Source organism: Desmodus rotundus, chromosome 7, assembly GCF_022682495.2.
Source record: "Desmodus rotundus isolate HL8 chromosome 7, HLdesRot8A.1, whole genome shotgun sequence".
In the NCBI taxonomy this organism is placed as follows: Eukaryota; Metazoa; Chordata; class Mammalia; order Chiroptera; family Phyllostomidae; genus Desmodus; species Desmodus rotundus.
In genome coordinates, this window is record NC_071393.1 from 77,197,150 (window position 1) to 77,218,906 (window position 21,757).

Sequence of the window (21,757 nt, forward strand, 5' to 3'; positions counted from 1 at the left end):
CAACTAAGCACTGCTAACGCCATTGTAAGGAAAAAACTAAATGAAGTTTTTGGCCAAACCAATACTTTGGAAGTCTCATAGGCAATTTCAGTCTTTAAAACACTTATGAGACCAATTCAAACAGTAAACTACTTCTCTTGTTTCATTATAAGCTAAAAAGTATAAACTTTTAAATTCCCATTTTGTCAGTTTGGGGTAAATTGGCCTGGAAAGGGAAAAAAAGTTCTTTCCCATATCTGTGGAATTGACTGCTTTTAAAATTATCATTTGAGTTGAATTTAAAGACTACTGATACTTAAGTGACTTCTGCTTCATTGTATGATATCCTTTAAAATCTCAATTTCCTGGCATAAAGTCTTGAATTATTCACTTTAAGCAAGCATTACACCGGGATGGCTGCTGGATATTTACCTTGGATCGGAGAGTATATGTGAAGAATATTGGCTATGAAGTAGGAGTGGTAGATTATAAAATGTCATGCGTGGCTACAAAAATTTATATTTATATTGTGTTCCAAACTCCATATATTTAGAAGCTATCATCTCAATATCGTGCTGATAACCTTTAGTTAGGCAAAAATTGACAGTAAAAACTATCTTCTTACAGACTTTAGGTGCAGTTTAACCAAAAAATCCATGTGAAATTTAAAATTTAGATTTTAAAACAATGGTTTTATGATCCCTGGTTTTCAGGTGGTTTCAAGAAATAGGAAGGCATGAAAAACAAAAAGAAGATGAAGAAACGATGACAGAAGATGGAGAAGGAGGCAAGGGAATGAGTAGGCTGAACTGCTGACAGTGGTTCCGAAGGCAAAGGGAGGAGAAACATCACCACAGGGAGAAAGCACAACCACACAGTGTGTCTCGCAGAAAATGCAGAGACCTCGAAAAGTCTAAGTCTTGCTAAGTTCAGTTTTCTTGTTACTGAGGCAGATGCAGTTGGGACACTTGAAAATTAAGAGAGTGACCCTGGCCGGGTAGTCCAGTTGGTTAGAGCATCGTCCCAATACGCCACGATTGCATGTTCAATCCCCAGTCAGGGCACATACAAGAATCAGCCAATGAATGCATACATAAGTGGAACAACAAATTGATGTTTCTCTCTCTCTCTCTTTCTCTCTCAAAAATCAACAAATCAGAAAGAAAAAAAAGAAAAAAATTGAGATAGCTCAAACCCTACTACATTTCAAACACCTCTAGTACTAAAAAGCTTTACCCCAGCTGTTAGCAAAAGCTAACAAGTGGCCAAGCTGAGGATTTTTAAATAGCTTTCCTTGGGCTTCATTCTCCCACAAGTGAAGGCGTCAAATGGGGGGAGGGGTGGGAAGGGAAGGAGAAAGTAAGCTAACGCTGACTGAGTGATAACTGTGTGTCAGGCGCTGCGTTAAGCATTTCACACGTATTCTTTACTCTTCACAGAAACTTATGAAATAGGCACTATGATAGTAGTTTTCCCACCTGTTAAATGAGTTCATCATACTCACTTAACAGGTGGGAAAACTAAGCACAGAGAGGGCAGGTAACTTGCTTATTATCCTACAGTAAGTAACGAAGCTGTTAATTGGATCCAGGTAGTTTATCTAAAAACTCTGAATACATAATCACTGTACCATGTGGTATTTTCCAAAATACCCCCAAATAACCAAGTTGACAGGATAAAAGGGAATGAGAATGTACTGGGCTGTAACACCTGGCTGCTGCCGGGAGCGCAGGAGGATATGGTGGTAGAAGTCCTGAGTCCTCTCCGGTGGTAATCTCTGAAAGCACTGTTATTTTTAAGTGAGGGGGAAAAACCCAGCTGAAGCTATCCTTTCTTCTAAATTCAAAAATAAATAAGTTAAAGTTAAAAATGTTTGAATTTTTGACATATTTACTTCAATATATTAAGATTTCTACCAAATGCCAAATACTCCTTGAGGACATTTCAGTAATTTGGTGATAGCATCATATAGCAATTTTGAGCCTGACTTCTAAAGTGGTTTGCACAAAGAGGGTGTAGTTTTTTTTCCAAAGTATGCATAACACCCCCACACCCCCAATACTCTCTCTATATATGGAAGATATCTTCAAGCCATGTTCCATTTTTTTTTCCAGTCTCTATTTATATGCAACGGGTTCTAAGAATTCTCAGAAAAGGACAGGCCTGACACTGTCCCCCCACATACATGCCTCAGAGCAAGCGCCCTCATACATTTCTCAGGCATGGCCCACTTTAAGGGCTCAGTCTCTGTAATGAGTCACTTGCATATTTTCTAAGGACCTTCAAGGCTTGCAAATGGGATGACATGAAAATAACCAAAGGTTCACGGTCAGGCACCTTAGCTCTCTCTCTTTTCTATTTGCCATCTGTCCACAGATCATTACGTTCAAATCACAGTCTTATGAATAAAATAATAGAACTTGGGGACCTCCTCTTGGAACACTTTTTCCCCATCCATACTGGCCCCGACAGGCAGCAAGGAGGGTTAGGGCTCCATTAGTCAGCAGGTAAAGCCACAGGAAAGAACTCAACAGGCTCACAGATGGGGGCACCACAGACACTTAGCTTATGTCAGTGCCTGTGTGGATGACTCAGAAAGGAAGGCCTTGCAAAAAGCCCCTCACAAAACTCCTGATACCCCCAGCAATGACTGCCAGCTCCTTACTCCCTGCCTTCCTCTCAGTCCACCTAGTGCCATTTACTCACTGTTCGTGGGAGTCCCTTTACACAATGGGCTTTCCATCCCTCTCCTAAATCAGTCCCAAGGCCTTCCTAACCTTCCACCCAGTACTATGACTGTTCTACTTCCTACTAGACTGTAAGCTCCCTTCTGGTAGGGACAACATCCAGTTCCCCATTCTCAACCTCATGGAGCCTTGCTCATAGATGCCCAACACATACTGAACACATGCTGCATACGGAGACTGAAACCAGTCTCTGAAAACTGAGAAGTCGGGGCAGCTCAGTGGAAACCATAGGGTTGGACAGGCACCATATGAGCCTCATAATGTTCGCTCCTGTACAACGCTGGAGTGGTCGGATTATTCCACACGTGCCGATGGTGTTTTCTGCAAGTCTGCTTAAGTGTACTCACCAAAGGTGGAGCAGTCTCATTAGGCAAGGGCTGTTTAAACACACATGAATCATGCATTAGGAGTCCTAAATTGAAAAGCACGACACACAGGAAAGTACCTTGGACACAAGGCATCCATTACAGACAGAAGTGATCTCTCACGTCCTGCTGTGTACACATTTGGAGAGTAAGTGCACTTCGGGGAACTCTGCTTACTTGAATAAAAAAAAGGATGAAAGAAGAAAATAACACATTTGCACACTGCATGGAAACTCTATGGCTTGGGGAGTGGGAGGCACCTGTCAGGCAGCCAGGCGTTTTGGAACTTGTATTGGTGGTCAGGATGGATGAGCTGCTCAACAAAAGTATGCCTCAGTTTCTCTAACTGCTTCCTTCTTCCTCTTGGTAAGCAGGAAGGCTAGGAGGTTCTTATCCTGCAAGTTCTCATTTTAAATACAGGCCCATTGCTCAGGGGTGTCAGCCCTCCCAGCTAAGAGACCAGCAGTTGGTACAACCTCTGAAGAAGCCTATTCAGATCTCTGGTCTAGAGGCCCGAGTGCTTGACATTTTTCTGCAGAATGATGAGATTGGAGGGACAAGGGGGAAGGAAAATGTGGCCAGTGAGGGACGTGTGCCTCCTTGAATGAAACCCTAATCCCACTCTTCTCCTCAAGGAAAAGGGGAGCAGTTCCTAGTCTTGGGAGGAAATTGGCATCATTCTTTAAAACACACATTCACACAGATGCACCCCAACACTTGAACTGCACGAGAGTCAAAGGTGACGATAGGGCCCTGGCCACATGGCTCAGTTGGTTGGTGTGTCATCCCACACACCAACATGTTGTGGGTTTGATACTCGGTCGGGGTGCTTGCGGGAGGCAACTGATCAACGTCTCTCTCTCTCTCTTTCTTTCTCTCTCCCCCTCTTTCTCCCTTCCTCTCCCATAAAATCAATACACACATCCTTGGGTGAGGATTTGAAAAAAAAAAGAAAGCTGATGACAGGTCCCTGGAGGTCACACACACACACACACCCACATGTAGGCAGGGTCACATTAAGAGAGGCATCAACTGAGCCCCTTCACCTCAGTTTCACTGACAGCTCCTAAATGACACAGGCAGAGGCCTAGCACTCCCTTTCAATGGATCTGAGTCCCAAGAGTGAGCTCAGCTTGAGACCTGGCATGCTGAGATGATGAAGAGATCTTGAACAACACGGCACAGCTGGGACATCCTTACCAGCAGCAGCAGCCTTAAGATTCTCAAATGGTTTTTTCCAGCTGCCTTGCTCAGCTGTTTTAATAACCAGAGATGGAAGCTGGGTGTTTAACAGAATGAACATTCTCCTCACCATCTTTTTGGCACTTTGATTAGGGGCAAAGTGACACTGACTTTGAACAATGGGATATATAATCTTCCATATAATGCCCTTCAAGTGAAAAGAGGTTGACTAATCTTGGTTTCTTGCTTTAAGCACGGTATGAGACCAGATAAAATTTAGGTGGTGCAGTCTGGAAATCTATAGTGGAAAAGCACTTTAAAAATGTTAGCATTATGATTATATATATAAGAATACATAAGAAAAAAAGACTAGAAGAAAATAAGACCAAAAATATTAGTGTAGTAAGGTGCTGAGGTTAAGAGGGCTTTTCTCACATTTTCTAAATGTTCTGTAGTATGTATTGTTTTTTTATAATAAAAAATAAATGTTTGTAATCCTCACCCAAGGATATATCCATTGATTCTAGATTGAGAGAGGGAATTGAGAGAGAAAGTGAGAGACACTGATGTGAGAGAGAAACATCAATTGGTTGCTTCCTGTATACGCCACAATCGGGGATTGAACCCATAACCTAGGCATGTGCCCTGACCAGGAGTTGAACCTGTGACCTTATAGTTTATGGGACAATGCTCCAACCAACTGAGCCACACTGGCCAGGGCTATAATAAAATATTTATAAATAAAATAATTCCTGCTGCTTTCAGATTTCAAGTATTAAGCAGTTTGTGCTCTGTATAATTAAACATGGATTATTGAATTTTCTACAACCAGATGTCATAATGTGTGTAAAAGCACCTTAGATACAGTAAGGTGGTACAAATATGTTAGATACTATTGCCCTCAGTGCTTTTGAGAATTAGGCTACAATCTACTTAGAATGGCTCTTGTTTATTGCAGTGAGAGATATTCAGTAGGGCTGAAGGGATAATTCACATGCCACCAACCAAAAATATTCTGATACTAAAAAAGGGCTTGCCCACTATCTCTTTGAAAATAAAGGGAACAATAAATAACCCATGACAAATTCTATCTTCACCCACCCTGAGTGAAGGCTGAAGAGGGATGTCTATCTAGCCTGACTTTGTACGTGCTTGTGTGTATGTGTGTTTCAGAGTTGCCATGTGGTCAAACTGCCATAGTGTGTCCCATCCATTCTGGCCAAGTGTCTCTCCCAGGAGGAGTAAGATCAAACAACAATCTGCTCAGCACAGCAAGCAACTTCCTCATGAGGTGGGAAAACCTGGAGCTGCCCCATACGGACTTTTTAGCATGCCCCACAGGAACAAATGCTGCACTAAATATACATTCCAAATACATTTTATCAGGAAGCCAGAGCACCCCCAACACTGATGCTCAGACTGATGCTCTATTATATGGATTATAATCAACTGGAAGAAAATGGATATTCTCTACCACAATGCAATTGTTCTTCATACACTTTTTAATGAGGTTCCCCCCAGGGTCGCGGCAGTACTTACGTAATTACTCTATATAACGCCAGTGACACCTCAGCAGACTGTCTCGGTGCACTGCTGCATTTTGGATGGTCTGGGAGCGCAGCCGTCATGCAGAGGGAACGCTTGGTGACCAAGAAGGCTTCCCCAATGCAGAATAGCTTTCGGGGACGAGGACGGCACTTGCCTAAAATTTCTCAAGAAAATGTTCTGTGAAAAGAAAGGGAGCCTGCAGCTACTAAGCTGGGTCCTCTTTAGTCAAGTGGTAAAGGGGGCACGTGTGGCCAGTGTGCAGCTTCACCCGCAGGCTACTGAAGGTGGCTCTGCTAAAACCCTGGGACAGCCCATCAGGGAAGGGTAGTGAGTAGGAGAAGAGGGGAATGGAGTCAAAAAATATTGGTTTGCTTCCTTGAGGAATACTGTAGGTCAGCAGAAAGCCGAATAAAGAACAAAAAAGTGCTGCTAAGAAAGTGGTTGAATCTCGTCTTGGGAAGTAACCTAAATTAGGAAATAGGCCTCTGATCCCTACTTGCTAAGAAATCCCAGCAGCCAGGGGCTGGGCCTTGAAAAGTTCCACTGAGGCTTATGTCCTGTGGGCCTAAGAATGACTTTCTCCTGTACTTGCAGTTCTGCTTCAGACTAGGAGAGGTGGAAGCCCAGAGCTGACCCCAGGGCCAGCATGAAATCTAAGACCACAGCCCAGGGACTTGCCCATCAGGCCTGTCCGATGAAGGAAATCAGTCAAGAGAACGTAGAGGCAGAGTCTTGATATCTGCTAATGAATTCTCAGAGTTCCTAGGAAAGCAAAACTCCACCGAATCTGCCAAGGTAGGTGTGGAGGAGGGGCAGAACCACTGCATCACGTGTCACAAAGTCCCCACTCCTGCTTTCTGGGCTTCCCTTCAAGTAAGGCCCAATCCCTGGTGGTGGAGGCAAGGAGGTGGAATTAGGAAGCACGTGTTGCTTCTACTTCACAACCAGCAATGACAGGCTTGGCCAGAGTACAGACGGAATCACCAATGGAGAATCCCTACTCTTATGCCTGCTCTGTAAATTACTTTGTTCTATGAGGTCACCTTCACCACTCAGTGCCACAGACCATGTTGCTCACTACGCTGTGTAGATTCTTCTTTGCCCTTTACATACCTGCCCCTCACATCTCATCTCCAGCCCCTCCTCCATAACAAAAACAATCACATCATAACTTACTACAATTTATACTCCTTGTGTAAACGGAAAGACTGCTTAGCAAGTTCCCACGTTGTACCTTTCATTTGTTACCTTCATGGGTGGTATTCTTTGCACTTACATGTTTTTATGGTAAGACTCTAGTAATAATAATAGTTAGTACACTTTTAACCATTCAAAGGGTATTCTTGGCAGTTATGTGATTTTTACAGTCTCATACAAAATTCACAGAGACTGATAGGATGGGCATTCTTCCAAATTTATAAATGAAGCGAAGGTAACCACAGATGTTGTGACTTGCCAAAAGTTTATGGCACAGGTGAAACCAGTTCCCAGGTTTCTTGATCTCTACTCAAAAACTCATTCTATGAAAAAGTTCGGCACTACTTGGGTGGAATGATCATTACAGTAGACATTTGGCAGAGCTGAGCTGCATGTGATGGAAAGAAAGCTACTCAGCCAAACCTTGTCAGTGCCCAGATTCAATTAATTATCATCAGGAAAAAGTCTATTCAGTTTGTGCATTTCTCATCCCTTCCTGCTCTCGGGCTGTCACTGGGGACTGGCACAGCACTGCACAGGCTGTGACCCAGGAAATTCTTCTGGGCCAGAGACACCTCGGTGTGCATGATTACCCAGGATAGGGAGGCCTGCTGGAGGCTGAAGCCCGGAGCAGATGGGCAAACTCATCCATGCACTTCGCATGGTCCCTGGCTCACCAAGGTGCTGTGAGAGACAACTCGAGATTCCATTTACAGACCCCACATTATTCAGTTAGCTGTGTGTGCTTCTTGATCCCAAATTCAGGGGCTGAGAGCACAAAGTGAGAATTTGGGGACCAAAGGAAGATAAGTAATAGAAAAGGGTATAAGGATGACTCAACAAAGGTAAATGGGATGCTTTTTACTCACCCCAACACCATCCCACAATGTGTGGGACGGTAATAATGCATGTAGGGAAGGGTAGTTGACTCATCCTGGTTTGCCCTATCTGAACAACAGCTACGACATCTTACTTAGCATTTCTATAGCATCTCTTTCTACAGAGCCTGGCCCTTACCACATCCACCTTATCTTGACTTGATGAAATAGCCTTGTATGACTGGGGTGAGGGTCCCTGCCCTTTAATGAGACTGTTCCTGCCACCCTGCAAAGTGTAAGGTGAAATTTACCTTTCTCTATGAAGTCTTTTCTAATTTCTTTCAATTATCTATATTTCTTTCCTTTAAAGGCTCAGAACATGCATATCAACTCATGTCTTTTTTTTTTTTAACAGATGTTTGTACAGTAGGTTCATTCCCCCCGGAGGAATAATCATTAGATTATTATGTTTGTTGGAGGCGGGAACTGTGTCCCACTCATTGTTTGAACACCCGGAGGCCTGGCCATAATGCCCTGACCATGGTAAGTGCTCCATGAGTACTGTTAAACGGACAGGGGTCATTTTCTGCCTACATCTATGCTGCAACTCCTCACAGCACCTTCCCCGGCAGTCTGACCAGAGTGAATGCCAGCTCTGTGGAAGTAACTAAGCAGAGGCAGAGACTTCATCTCTCACGGGTGTGGTGTAAGCAAAGTTGGCCAAAATGATGTGGGTTCTAAAATTTTGACTAAATGAAAATGAGGTTAGTGAATTTGGAGGGGGAGTAATAAATTCAGAATTAATGAATAATTGAAAAGGGAGTTGGTCATGTTGGTAGGCCAGAGAAAATACCAAATATTCGGAGAAGGCTTTCTGGGATGATAGAATTTAAGATACCCTATGAATAATGGGAAGAACATTTCCCTGATAAAGTAGGTGTTCTAGTACAACAGGGTCTAGTACAGGAAATGTTTTAAAATGAGATCAAATGAATATAGAGCAAATCTGACAATGACAGTGCTGTAAAGGCACTGAAAGAAGTCTGAAACAAGTGAAAATCTGAAAAGATAATGAACTCAAAGATGTGTACGTGTGTGTGTAGGTGGGTGTTATATTAAGTACAGGCTTTGGAATCAGTTTAGTATGGAATCCTGGCTGCCATGCTTACTAGTTGTGTGACACTGGACAAATTACGTAACCTCTCTAAGTTTTAGTTTCTTTATGTTTATCATGAAAATATATATATATCTCCATGTGAGATTAAATGAGATAAATGATATAAACTGTTTAGCATGGCAGCGCCTAATCCTCATTCTTTTAACAGATATTTATTGAGTATCTTGTATGTGGTAGATAGTATGCTAAGCATTTTACATGGTAAATAATCAGGAAATGGAAGCTGTAGTTATTGTTAGCCAAAGGGACTATACCTCCCCTTTCTGTGTCCCGCACTGCAAATTATGTCCCTTTTGACTCTGGAACTTAGAAGAAAAGATGGAATTTTACTGTATATGTGAGTTCACTTATTTGCCTTTGGTATATTTTGCTTATAAAACAAACCAAAAATTTGCCCTCAGCTTGAGGTGCACTGTAAATGCAAATTAAGTAAAAAGAATTTTCTTAAAGTCCCAACTTCTTAACACAGTCTCTCCTTTGTGCACAGTGGCATAATCAAAAGCCAAACACAGATCCTTCTCAGCACGTCATTTTTTGACATGGTACCCAAAGAGACATCTTGAAAGAGACATGCATGGTTATGTGCCCCCTCTCCAGAGACATCTCCTGTGGATGTGAAACAGGCTTTGGCAGCTGCTCAGTATCATTAGACCAAGGGCAAGTCAACTGCTCTCTCAGGCTTAAAATAAAGTGATCATCTCAAACCAAAAATACTAAACATTTGACCAGGAAAAGAAAGTCAATGGAGGTCCAGTTATCATGAGGGATTTCTTGTTGATCCTGTGAGTTTTCTACAGTGAATACCTGAAAGTCTGATTTGTATTTAAGTATTTATGTATGTATTTGTATGCCTGTACATAAATAGGTATGTATGGTGTGATGGAGAAATTGCTGAAAGGCACCTGCTTTGCAAAAAGGGCTCTGTAGGTCAGCAAACCTTAAAACTTGAGTGAGGTTTGTTTTTGTTAAACACACAACTTCTTAACACATTTCATGAGCGATCAATCTCTGGGGTAAATATTTTAGTTTCCAATAAAGGAGCAAGTTATTCTTATACATGTTGCAATGTCTTCCAATGGGCTATCTCGACTCTACAACCAAGAATAAGGTAGCAGCTTCAATGACCGTTTTCCTGAGGTGTTGGCTATATGAGGGAAACAAAGTGTTTTCAGAATTTCAGATGAATAATTTGGGACCCATTTGGGGTTCAGGTATTTGGGCAGGAATGTCCCACAGAAAAGGCAAAGACATAAGGATTAAGTAACATGCAAACAAGGACTCTGGAAAATCACTTAGAGCTGCACTTGTTCAAGCCCCTGAGTAAGAAGAAAGGACAGGAAATGTTCACTATTTCACTCAATAATTTGAATATGACTCCATCACACTTAGAGCAGATCCATTTCCAAAGCAATGCTTGGTTTTCTCTAATCCTGTTTATTCTTAATTAACACAATAATCTCTAGGCAGGTTAAGGTATTTTCTCTCATAAATTTATAAAATCTTACAAAGGAAATTACTTTGGGAGACATTACTTCAAATTTCAAGTAACTCAAGGGACTTAATCTTGGAATTTATATTTCTATTTTTAATGTTTTAATCCTGACACATTTCCCCCTTAAATCCCTTCAAATATTGAAGGTACTTAAATGAACTCTTATACAAACAGCTCATCAGAAGGGAAATCAGAATTTTCTTCCTCATTTAGTTCTTTTAAATTCAGCTGTTTTGTGGAATGATGTAAAAATAAATAAATAAAATCACACCAATTAAAATACACATGATGTGAGATGACATATTTTCTGCTCCAAAATTTTCAACATCTCAGTTACTTCGAAACATCTGCTTAACTTGAAAAAAAAAATAGATTGAATGACGGAATCTCAAAAGTCAATCAGTCTGTGATCCTGCTCTGGGTCTTATGAGAACAAAAGTATCCTCCAAATGTAATTGCCTGAATTAGTGTTTCTGAATCTTAACTCTGCAACACTCCAAAGCATCGAACAAAATGAATTTTAAACCACTTTCATTTGTTAAGGATGTTATGTAGTCCTTTCTGTGAGAGTGTGTGTGTGCTGGGTGCACGCGAGTCTCCTTCCAAAAAGGTTGGAAATTATGAGTCTACGAATTTCAGGAGAGGTACAAGCAAGTAGGGAATTACTAGTGTCATTAGTAGTTGGTCATCATTTAGACAATTTTATATTTAGGATTTTTCTTGGCAACATTGATTGCAACGTTATTTCATTTCTTCTAACCATACCATCTGTGAAAATGAAAAATTACCATCATTTGTCAGCCTTTTTTTGAGGAGGGTAAATATCTTTTTCCATCATCACCTCAAAAAACTGATTCATATGAATGTGTGGGAGAACCAATATGGCGGCATAGGTAGACACACTGCGCCTCCTCGCACAACCAGAACTGACAGAGAATCGAACAGCAAGGGGGACCAACACCAAGGAAACAGAAAATAATCATTCATCCAGACTGGTAGGAGGGGCGGAGACGGCACTGGGGTGGAGAGGACTCGCGTGGCTGTGGCGGGACTGAGACTGGCGGAGTGTGGGACAAATGGCGCAGGCAGTCCGAGCACTAGCAGACCCTACGGTCCCACATTTGCACAGATAAACCCAGAGGGCCGGACTCAGAGTGGCGGAGAGTGGGGCAGGCAGAGTGGCAGATAGCACATTGCGGCACCACATTCGCCCACAGATAAACCGGACGAACGGCGGGCAGAGAAGCAGACCGCTGCGCAACCCAGGGCTCCAGCTCGGGGAAATAAAGCCTCAAACCTCTGATTGAAAGCGCCCATGGGGTTTGGGGCGGCAGGAGAGACTCCCAGCCTCACAGGAGAGGTTGTTGGAGAGACCCACAGGGGCCTAGAGTGTGCACAGGCCCACTTACTCGGGAACCAGCACCAGAGGGGCCCAGTTTGATTGTGGGTAGCGGAGTGAAAGACTGAAATCCGGAGGAGAATGAAGCTGGCGCCATTGCTCCCTCTCGGCCCCGCCCCCACGTACAGCATCACAGCGCAGCGACCAGCATTACCCCGCCCCGGTGAACACCTAAGGCTCCGCCCCTTAAAGTAACAGACGCGCCAAGACAAACAAACAAAAAAAAATGGCCCAAATGACAGAACACTTCAAAGCTCCAGAAAAAATACAACTAAGCGACGAAGAGATAGCCAACCTATCGGATGCACAGTTCAAAGCACTGGTTATCAATATGCTCACAGACTTGGTTGAATCTATTCGAAAAACAGATGAAAAAATGAAGCCTATGCTAACAGAAACAAAGGAAAATGTACAGGGAACCAATAGTGATGAGAAGGAAACTGGGACTCAAATCAATGGTATGGACCAGAAGGAAGAAACAAACATTCAACCAGAAAAGAATGAAGAAACAAGAACTTGGAAAAATGAGGAGAGGCTTAGGAACCTCCAGGACACCTTGAAACGTTCCAACATCCGAATTATAGGGGTACCAGAAGGAGAAGAGGAAGAACAAAAAATTGAAAACTTATTTGAACAAATAATGGAGAACTTCCCCGATCTGGCAAAGGAAAAAGACTTCCGGGAAGTCCAGGAAGCTCAGAGAGTCCCAAAGAAGCTGGACCCAAGGAGGAACACAACAAGACACATCATAATTACATTACCCAAGATTAAACGCAAGGACCTACGTCCAAGATTACTATATCCAGCAAAGCTATCATTTAGAATGGAAGGGAGGATAAAGTGCTTCTCAGATAAGGTCAAGTTGAAGAGGCTCATCATCACCAAGCCCTTATTATATGAAATGTTAAAGGGAGTTACCTAAGAAAAAGATCAAAAATAGGAACAGTAAAAATGACACCAAACTCACAGTTATTAACGACCACACATAAAACAAAAACGAGAGCAAACTAGGCAAACAATTAGAACATGAGGGTTGTCAATAAGGGAGTGGGAGGGGGAGAGGGGGGTAAAGGTACAGAGAATAAGTAGCATAGATGATAGGTGGAAAATAGACAGGGGGAGGGTAAAAATAGTGTAGGAAATGTAGAAGCCAAAGAACTTATAAGTATGACCCATGGACATGAACTATGGGGGGGGAATGTGGGAGGGAGGGGGGTGGGCAGGATGGAGTGGAGTGGGGGGGAAATGGGACAACTGTAATAGCATAATCAATAAATATATTTAAAAAAAAAAAAAAACTGATTCATATAATTTCCAGTTTGCCCAGTGTAGGTTCACAAAAATTCTCAAAAATTTAAAAATTATCATTAATCTTTGTTACAGATATGAAAACTGAGGTTATGTGTCACCTTCTAAAGTATTTGTAGTAATTTCTAATTAGGTGGCTAGAAATTGCTGAGGAGGGGCTCAAATCCAGGTTCTCTACACCAAATCCTGGGTTCTCTCCACTCCTCCTTACCGACCTCACAGAAGTGTCATGTGTTTTTTGACTTAGTTTTTTCTCTGTGCTTTTCAGTCTTGCAGCCCCAAACCGAAGTTACACTCCAGTGATGTACAGTGAAAGCACCACCCCCTGATCTGGAATGTTGTACTCTTGCCAAACAGCCTCTTCTTATTGATTATTAATTCAACTACCTGTCTGCCTTGATTCCCAATCATTTTCCTGCGTTTCCTTGTGCTAGCAAGCATGTAAGCACCATTGCTTACTTAACTTTCCCTCCTTAACACACACATCATTTATTGAGTTCTTACTGTGGGTGAGATGCTATGCTTACTTCATTTCACTTAATTCTCATATAATTCCACAAGGTACGCATTATTTTCCTATTTTACAGAGGAAGAATATGTCATATGTTAAGCTATTTGGGATTATTTCTAGAATATATCTAAGAGAATTTGAATTTTGTCTCTCAGGTTTCTCTTTGTTCCATTTATGACACAACGTGTGTTTCGTTTTGGTAAAGAAGTACTGTCATTCCAAAGAATGACTTGCACATGAGGACCCAGATTATCGGACTGACCACTCAGGGAGTGAGACCCACGGCTAGCACAGTGGCTGGCACGTAGGTTGTACCTAGAGCCGCTCAAACCTTTGAGTGTCATTGATGGACCTGAGTAAAAAGGTACAGAAAAATAGCCAAGGAAGGAAATAAAAAGGAAAGAGGAGAAAAAAGGGGGAGATATTTTTGCATGTTTCTGTTGCATTTGAGGTAAATGCTTTTTTAAAAGGAGGGTTTGTTGCTTTTCATTCTACTAACGAGTTCTTATTGGTACTTCTATTACTCAGGTGCCTGTTCTTTCCCGCATGGTGCTCTCTGTGACTCACAGCTACCACTAAGATGACAGACCCCACAGAAACAAAGACATCTAGTACTGGACTTTGGGCCTCTCTGCTGGCCATTTGTGTCATTCCAACTGACAGCTGGCACACAAGCAACACTGACGTCAACTCTTCTATCCACTCCCTGAACAGGGTAGAAAAGAGGCCTTCTGCTATCTCAATACAAAGGCTAACTCTCCCCACCCCCAGCCCTCCCATCACAGACTTTTGTGCTTTCTTACCAATTCAAACAGCCTCTAGTGACTAATTATGTAAGAAGTCTCTCTCCTTGGACCTCATAGCTCACTGCCTCAATTCCTCTAAATAGAGCCATCTGTTAGCCAAGGACTCAACATCAAAACATTCTTTGATGAGTCACAATTACTGACAAGTACAATGTGAGTGCTGCCAGAATGATAAATTTAACACTACTCAAATATTCATCATGGACTAAATAAAGACCCTTTTAGGTTTCAAAAACAAAATATTTTAAGGTTTAAAACCCTTCTTGGCTTTAAAATAAACTAACTACAGTCCTGGTAGTTCCAAAGAAATTGATTGGAATATAAGTTATTGTTAGTGAAGCTGATATTATGTGCGTGAAAATAATCCTGATTGATTTTAATAGTTGAAGTGGAAAACTTTGCAAACATAGTAGTGAAGTAAGCACAATGAACTGGGAGACAGATGGAAAAGTTCTGACTTTAGCTGGGACATCAACTGCTTTATCTATCTAGACCAGATGATTACCAAAATCCCTTCCAGGGCTAATACTCCTTCATTCTATGAGTATGTGATTTAGATCCACAAACATGGCTGCTTTGAGGATTCTGAGAGGACTTCACTGACAATAACCTTTTCTGTGTTGGGATTCCTGGCACCTCTGAGATTTTTTTCTGGACATTCTTGCTTGTTAAAAGGCTTGTAAATACAGTGAGTGGACTTAGGCAATATTTCTTTTCTCTGTGAATAGGTTCTAGTTGGCAGGACCCATTACTTAGTACTATGGGAAAGAGCAAGTTACTCAAATTCACACTCACTAAACTTCTCCAGTAAGATGATTATTTTTAAAAATGAGATCCACATAATGAAAACCAAAGTTCTCCTTTGGTCTGTTTTGCAATCAATACAAAGATAAATTAGAAACATACAAGGGAGCCCCGATAAGACTACCAGCTGACGTCTCAATGGAAACACTCCAAGCCAGAAGGGAATGGCAAGGAATATTCCAAATAATGAAAACATAAATTAAAAAGAGCTCAGCAATAATGAGCAGGGGGAAAAATAATTTAGATTTGAGTCCATTGTTATGACTCAAGACTGAGTAGCAAAAGTAGACAAACTGAAGTCTAATAGTGTGTTTGAAAAAAAATGTAACCTATATAAAATTGTTGTTTTAAAAGCATTTGTGAGTGCAACTTCTATTACAACCAGAGATTCAATAAGATGACTATTAGTTGATTACAGATCAACTTTAAGATTAGTCATAAGGGTCCATTTCAGAAATGTCACCCCACTTTTGATCATGAATGTGTCAGACTCACAATCAAAAGTTCTCATATATAAATGATAATATTGTGAGTCCACTTTCCCTGTTTATTTCTTTGATAACTAATACTTTTGAAATATTTTTTCTTTTTCAAGCTTGAAAACAATATAGCATTAAATACTGAAAAAATGCTCACAGTGACAGAATCCTGACAAAGTTTTTCAGTTTTGGCATATTAGATTTTGGCCTCTTTCACATGATGTTGCTTCATTCTTATGTGTAACCAAGCACATGTCCAGAAGCCTTTCCTCAGTGGAGGGAAGCTGTTACCTAAAGGTCAAGTCCAGATGATGGTAATTCTCTCTTTGACCTACATTCTGCTAGTTTTACGTCTTTAAGTGTTGACAACATTGTGCTTTAAGACTGCGGTCTGTCTACGTCATTGCTTTCGGTCTTCTCTAGAAAAGGCAACCTTGGATCACTAAATTAAAAAAAACATGATGGTTTATAGCTCATGGCAACTGTAGGTAGAAGTCTGCAGAAGGACTAAGTACAATTAGGGTTGCTAGGAAATAAAGAGAAAGCAAAGAAAGAGGGTATGAGCTAAGGTTTGGGTTGAGAGGGAGCCTAGTGGTAAGGGAGCTTACCTAGTACAGGAAGGGACAAAGGGTGGCTTGGGGACCTAGTACTTTTTAAGTTGACAATTAGGGACTCCAGCTATATTTAGCCTATAATCCTTATAGCTAAAGATGCAAAGAGCAAAACCAGAGCATGGAGGTAGGGCTTGGAGAAGTGGGCAGAGGTTTTTCCTGACTCAGGTCTGTATTTACTGCATCCTAGCCCCCAAGTGTGGACGAACCTTGATCCTTCACTTTGACAACCTGTCAAAACCATATGATGTGTACTAAGATCATACCTTTCTTTTATTGATGATGTACTAGGCACTAATACATCTACTGTGCCTAACTGTGCAAAGCACGCATTGCTGCATTTTCATTTTATGACTGTGGAAGCTAAAGAATAAAGAGGTCAAGTAAATTTGCAGAATTTCACATAGCTAATTTGTCCAGTTTGGATTTGAAGTCAGATCTCTGTAACACTTAAGACTTAATTTTTTTTCCCATTATGCCACTCTATCTTTAAGGTAGAATGTAAAATTAAAAAAAAAATTTAAAGTCATTTTTAAGATCCAAAGAAATATGAATGAGGATTCTGTTAATATGCTCAGTGTGGCCACTAGGGACTATAAAATTCTATGACAATCCAGGTAATATTTTCCCACAAATGTTAATGAAAGTGCCACCTATGTGCAATGCACTAGGCCTTGAGGAAGAAAGAGATAAAAGTCGTAATTGTTGAGACTTCCAGCCAAGATGGAGTCATAGGTAGATACTCTTTGCTTCCTCACACAATCAAAAGGAGGACAACAAATTAAAAAAAAATTAAAAACCAGAATTTCCAGAAAATCAAACTTTATGGAAGTCTGACAACCCAGGAAGTCCAACATCCAGACTGGTAGGAGGGAAGGAGGGTAGAGAGGATGCATGGTAAGGCAATGGTCCCAGCTGGCAAGGCAGCTGCTGGTGGACCTGGTCGTCCCACATTCATGTGTGGATAAGCTGGGAGGAATAACTGGGGAGCAAGAAAGCCTGTGCAACCCAGGGTTCCAGTGCGGGAAACTAAAGCCTCAAGACCTCTGGCTATAAAAACTTGTGGGAGTTGCAGAGGTGGGAGAAACTCCCACCCTCACAATCAGTGGAGAGACTCACAGGGTCCTAGAACGTATACCCACCCAGGAATTGGCACCAGAAGGGCCCAATTTGCTTGTGGGTAGTGGGGGAAGTGACTGAAAGCTGAGAGGTAGCATTACTTCTTCTCTAACTCCATCCCCACACAATGCCACAACTCAGTGATGTGGGTTGCCCCATTCTGGCAAATACATAAGGCTCCATCCCTTACAACATAACAGGCCCACTGAGACAAAAAAATGTGGCCCAAATGAAAGGACAGATCAAAACTCCAGAAAAAGAACTAAGCCATGAGGAGATAGCCAACCTATCAGGTGCACAGTTCAAAATGCTGGTAATCAGGATGGTCACAGAAATGATTGAATGCAGACGAATAGAGGCAGAAGTGAAGGCTGTGCAAAGTGAAATAAAGAAAAATATACAGGGAGGCGCTTCAACCTGAGTCTTGGCTTGTCAACTTCCTCCCTGAACAACATGAGCTTCAGCACATGCTTTAGTTTCTTCACAAGCTATTGGACCCTGGGCTCTGTGCAGTCGCCCAGCTACTGGGTCTGGCCAGCCAGCAGCATGGCCAGCATCTATGCAGGCACCAGGGGCTTGGGCTCCCAGATCTTAGTGTCCCACTCCACCAGGGTGTGGGGCAGCTGGGAATCCGGGGGCCTGGGTGCAGGGATGGCAGGGAGTGTAGTGGGCATTGGGGGCATCCAGAGCAAGAAGGAGACTATGCAGTGCCTGAATGACCACCTGGCCTCCTACTTGGAGAGGGTGAGAAGCCTAGAGGCTGATAATCAGAGACTGCATATCAAAATCCGGGAACACTTAGAGAAGAAGGGACCCCAGGTCAGAGACTGGGCACATTATTTCAAGACCACAAGGACCCGAGGGCTCAGATCTTTGCAAATTCTGTGGAAAATGCCTGCCTCGTTCTGCAGATTGACAATGCCTGTCTTGCTGCTGATGACTTCAGAGTCAAGTATGAGACAGAGCTGGCCATGCGCCAGTCTATGGAGATGACATCAATGGGCTGCAAAAGGTCACTGACGACACCAGTATCATTCAGCTGCAGCTGGAGACAGAGATTGAGGCTCTCAAGGAGGAGCTGCTCTTCATGAAGAAGAACCACAAGGAGGAAGTAAATGGTCTACAAAACCATTTACTGGTCTACTATGTAAATGGTCTACAATTCTGGGTTGACCATGGGGTTGGATGCCCCCAAATCTCAAAACCTCAGCAAAATTATGGCAGACATCTAGGCCCAGTATGATGAGCTGGCTTGGAAGAACCAAGAGGAGCTAGACAAGTACTGGTCCCATCAGACTGAAGAGAGCATCATAGTGGTCACCTCTCAGACTTCTGAGATAGGCTCTGCTGAGACAACACTACTCACGGAGCTGAGACGTATGGTCCAATCATTGGAGACTGACCTGGACTCGATGAGGAATCTGAAGGTCAGTTTGGAGAATAGACTGAGGGAGGTGGACATGCACTATGCCGTGCAGATGGAACAACTCAATGGGATCCTGCTGCACCTGGAGTCAGAGCTGGCCCAGACAGGGGCATAGGAGTATGAGGCCCTGCTAAACATCAAAGTCAAGCTGGAGGGTGAGAATGCTATCTACCCCAGCCTACTAGAAGAAGGGGAGGACTTCAATCTTGTTGACACCCTAGACAAGAGCTACTCCTTACAAACCATCCAAAAGACCATGCATGCATGACCCACAGGATTTGTGGATGGCAAAGAGGTGTCTGAGGTCAACAACACCAAAGTTTTGAGGCATTAAAGGCAGCAAAAGTGGGGCATTCCTTGGCAGGGCAGGAGGCCAATAAAAAATTCAGAGTTTTATATATATATAAATGCACACACACACACATACATATACAGGGAACCAACAGTGAAGGGAAGGAAACCAGGACTCAAATTAATGATCTGGAACAGAAGCAACAATTAAACATTCAATCAGAACACAACAAAGAAACAAGAATTCAAAAAAAATGAGGAGAGGATGAGGTACCTCTGGGACAACTTTAAATGTTCCAACATCTGAATCATAGGGGTGTCAGAGGAGAAGAGGAAGAGCAAGAAATTGAAAACTTATTTGAAAAAATAATGAAGGAGAACTTCCCCAATCTAGCAAAGGAGATAGACTTCTAGGAAGTCCAGGAAGCTCAGAGAGTCCCAAAAGTTGGACCCAAGGAGGAACACACCAAGATGCATCATAATTACATCCCCCAAGATGAAAGGTAAGGAGGGAATCTTAAAAGCAGCAAGAGAAAAGGAGTTACCTACAAGGGAGTTCCCGTAAGACTATCAGCTGACTACTTTAAAAAAAACCTTGCAGGCAAGAAGGGGCTGGAAAGAAGTATTCCAAGTCATGAAAGGCAAGGACCTACATCCAAGATTACTCTATCCAGCAAAGCTATCATTTATAATAGAAGGGCAGATAAAATGCTTCCCAGATAAGGTCAAGTTAAAGGAGTTCATCATCACCAAGCCCTTATATGAAATGTTAAAGGGACTTATGTAAGAAAAAGAAGATCAAAACTGTGAACGGTAAAATGACAACAAACTCACAACTATCAACAACTGAACCCAAAAAACAAAAACAAAAGCAAATTAAGCAAACAACTAGAACAGGAACAGAATGACAGACACGGAGATCACATGGAGGGTGATCAGTGGGGAGGGGGCGGGGAGAGAATGGGAGAAAAGGTACAGGAATAAGAAGCATAATTGGTAGGTACAAAATAGACAGGGGGAGGTTAAGAATAGTATGGGAAGTGAAGAAGTCAAGGAACTTATATGTATGATCCATGGACATGAACCAAGGTAGAGGAATGCTGGTGGGAGGGCGGTGTACAGGGCGGAGAGGGATAAAGGGGAGAAAAAATGGGATAACTGTAATAGCATAATCAATAAAATATACTAAAAAAAGGCACAATTCTTGCCTTCTAAGAGTTTATAATCTAACCGGACAAGCTAGTAAGAAAGAAAAGTAACAACAGGGATAATTATTTAATTTAACAATAATAGTTATATGATAAAGAAATATATAATTGCCAAATCAAAAGTAACAAAAACTGAGAAAAGGGAGACATTACATGGTCTAGAAAGATTTAGAAAGCTTTCTTGGAAGAGGAAGGGTTAAGGCTGATTCTTAGGGATTGATAAAACCTGGGCAGACAGGGGAAAGAAGGGTATTGCATTTCAAGAGGAGTAATGGGGAACAAAAACACCCAGGTTTCTTGGAACTGAAGGTTTGAGAACATGAGTGGTTGAAAATGTAGCTGATAAGGTAGGTTAGACACCAAATGTTGGAGACTCTGAAGTGTCGGTTAATTGAACTGGATTTAATCCCATCGGCAGTGGGGATCCACAAATGGTTTTGAGCAAGGGGTCATGTGATCCAGGTGGTATTCGAGGAAGATTTTCCTGGCAGTACGCTGCAGAAACGTTTCAGAGGGACAGGGAGGCAGGGAGATCAAACAGGGGTAGACTATAGGAGCAGCTCTGATATCTAATGGAAGTAGAAAGAAGAGGAAGATATTTCAGTTTTGTTCTGATACGACAGATTTCGGAAGATTTGGAGTTGGTTCTGATTGAAACTGGTTTAATTAAGTACATATTTGGGGTAAATAAAGCACAAATATCTTTGAATAGGTTTATAGTTCAATTAATGCTTATTTAAGTTATAGTTTTATATAACTTTACAGATTATATAGTATTTTCAAAAATATTCATTTACCCTCATAACACTTTATGAGCTGGATAAATGTGGCATTATTCCCATTTCTCAGATGTTGACACTGCGTTTTGAGGACCTACAGCAACTAACATAAGGCTGCAGTGCTGGTACATCTGTGGGCTGAGACCTGCATGTAGTGCGGTTCTGGTTCCATGTTTCATGCATCTGATACTTGCTGTACTCATCTCAAAAAAGTTGTTTCCCCACTTTGAAGGTCTATTGTTTAAAAGAAATTTGTAATGGAAAATTTCAAAAGTACCCCAAAATAGAGAGAATGGCATAATGACTCCCATATATGCCTATCACCCAACTTCATCAATGATAAACTTGCAACCGGTCTTGTCTTATCTGAACTCCACCTACCCCCAATTATTTGAAGCAAATCCTCCAAATCATTTCATGATTCTTTTTAAGGCCAAGATGTTATACATATATATTTACATTATATGTATATAATGTAAATATATATTTTACATATATATTTTTAATCTCA

General features: G+C 41.8%; 1 protein-coding gene and 1 pseudogene across 5 annotated transcripts in view; one reads left to right on the top strand and one right to left on the bottom strand.

The window, feature by feature from the left end:
* The window catches only part of FRMD5 (FERM domain containing 5), a 335,923-nt gene that overhangs the window by 64,088 nt on the left and 250,078 nt on the right, over positions 1-21,757 (bottom strand). The window lies entirely within an intron of this gene.
* LOC112311402 (keratin, type I cytoskeletal 18 pseudogene) lies at positions 17,996-19,302 on the top strand (annotated as a pseudogene).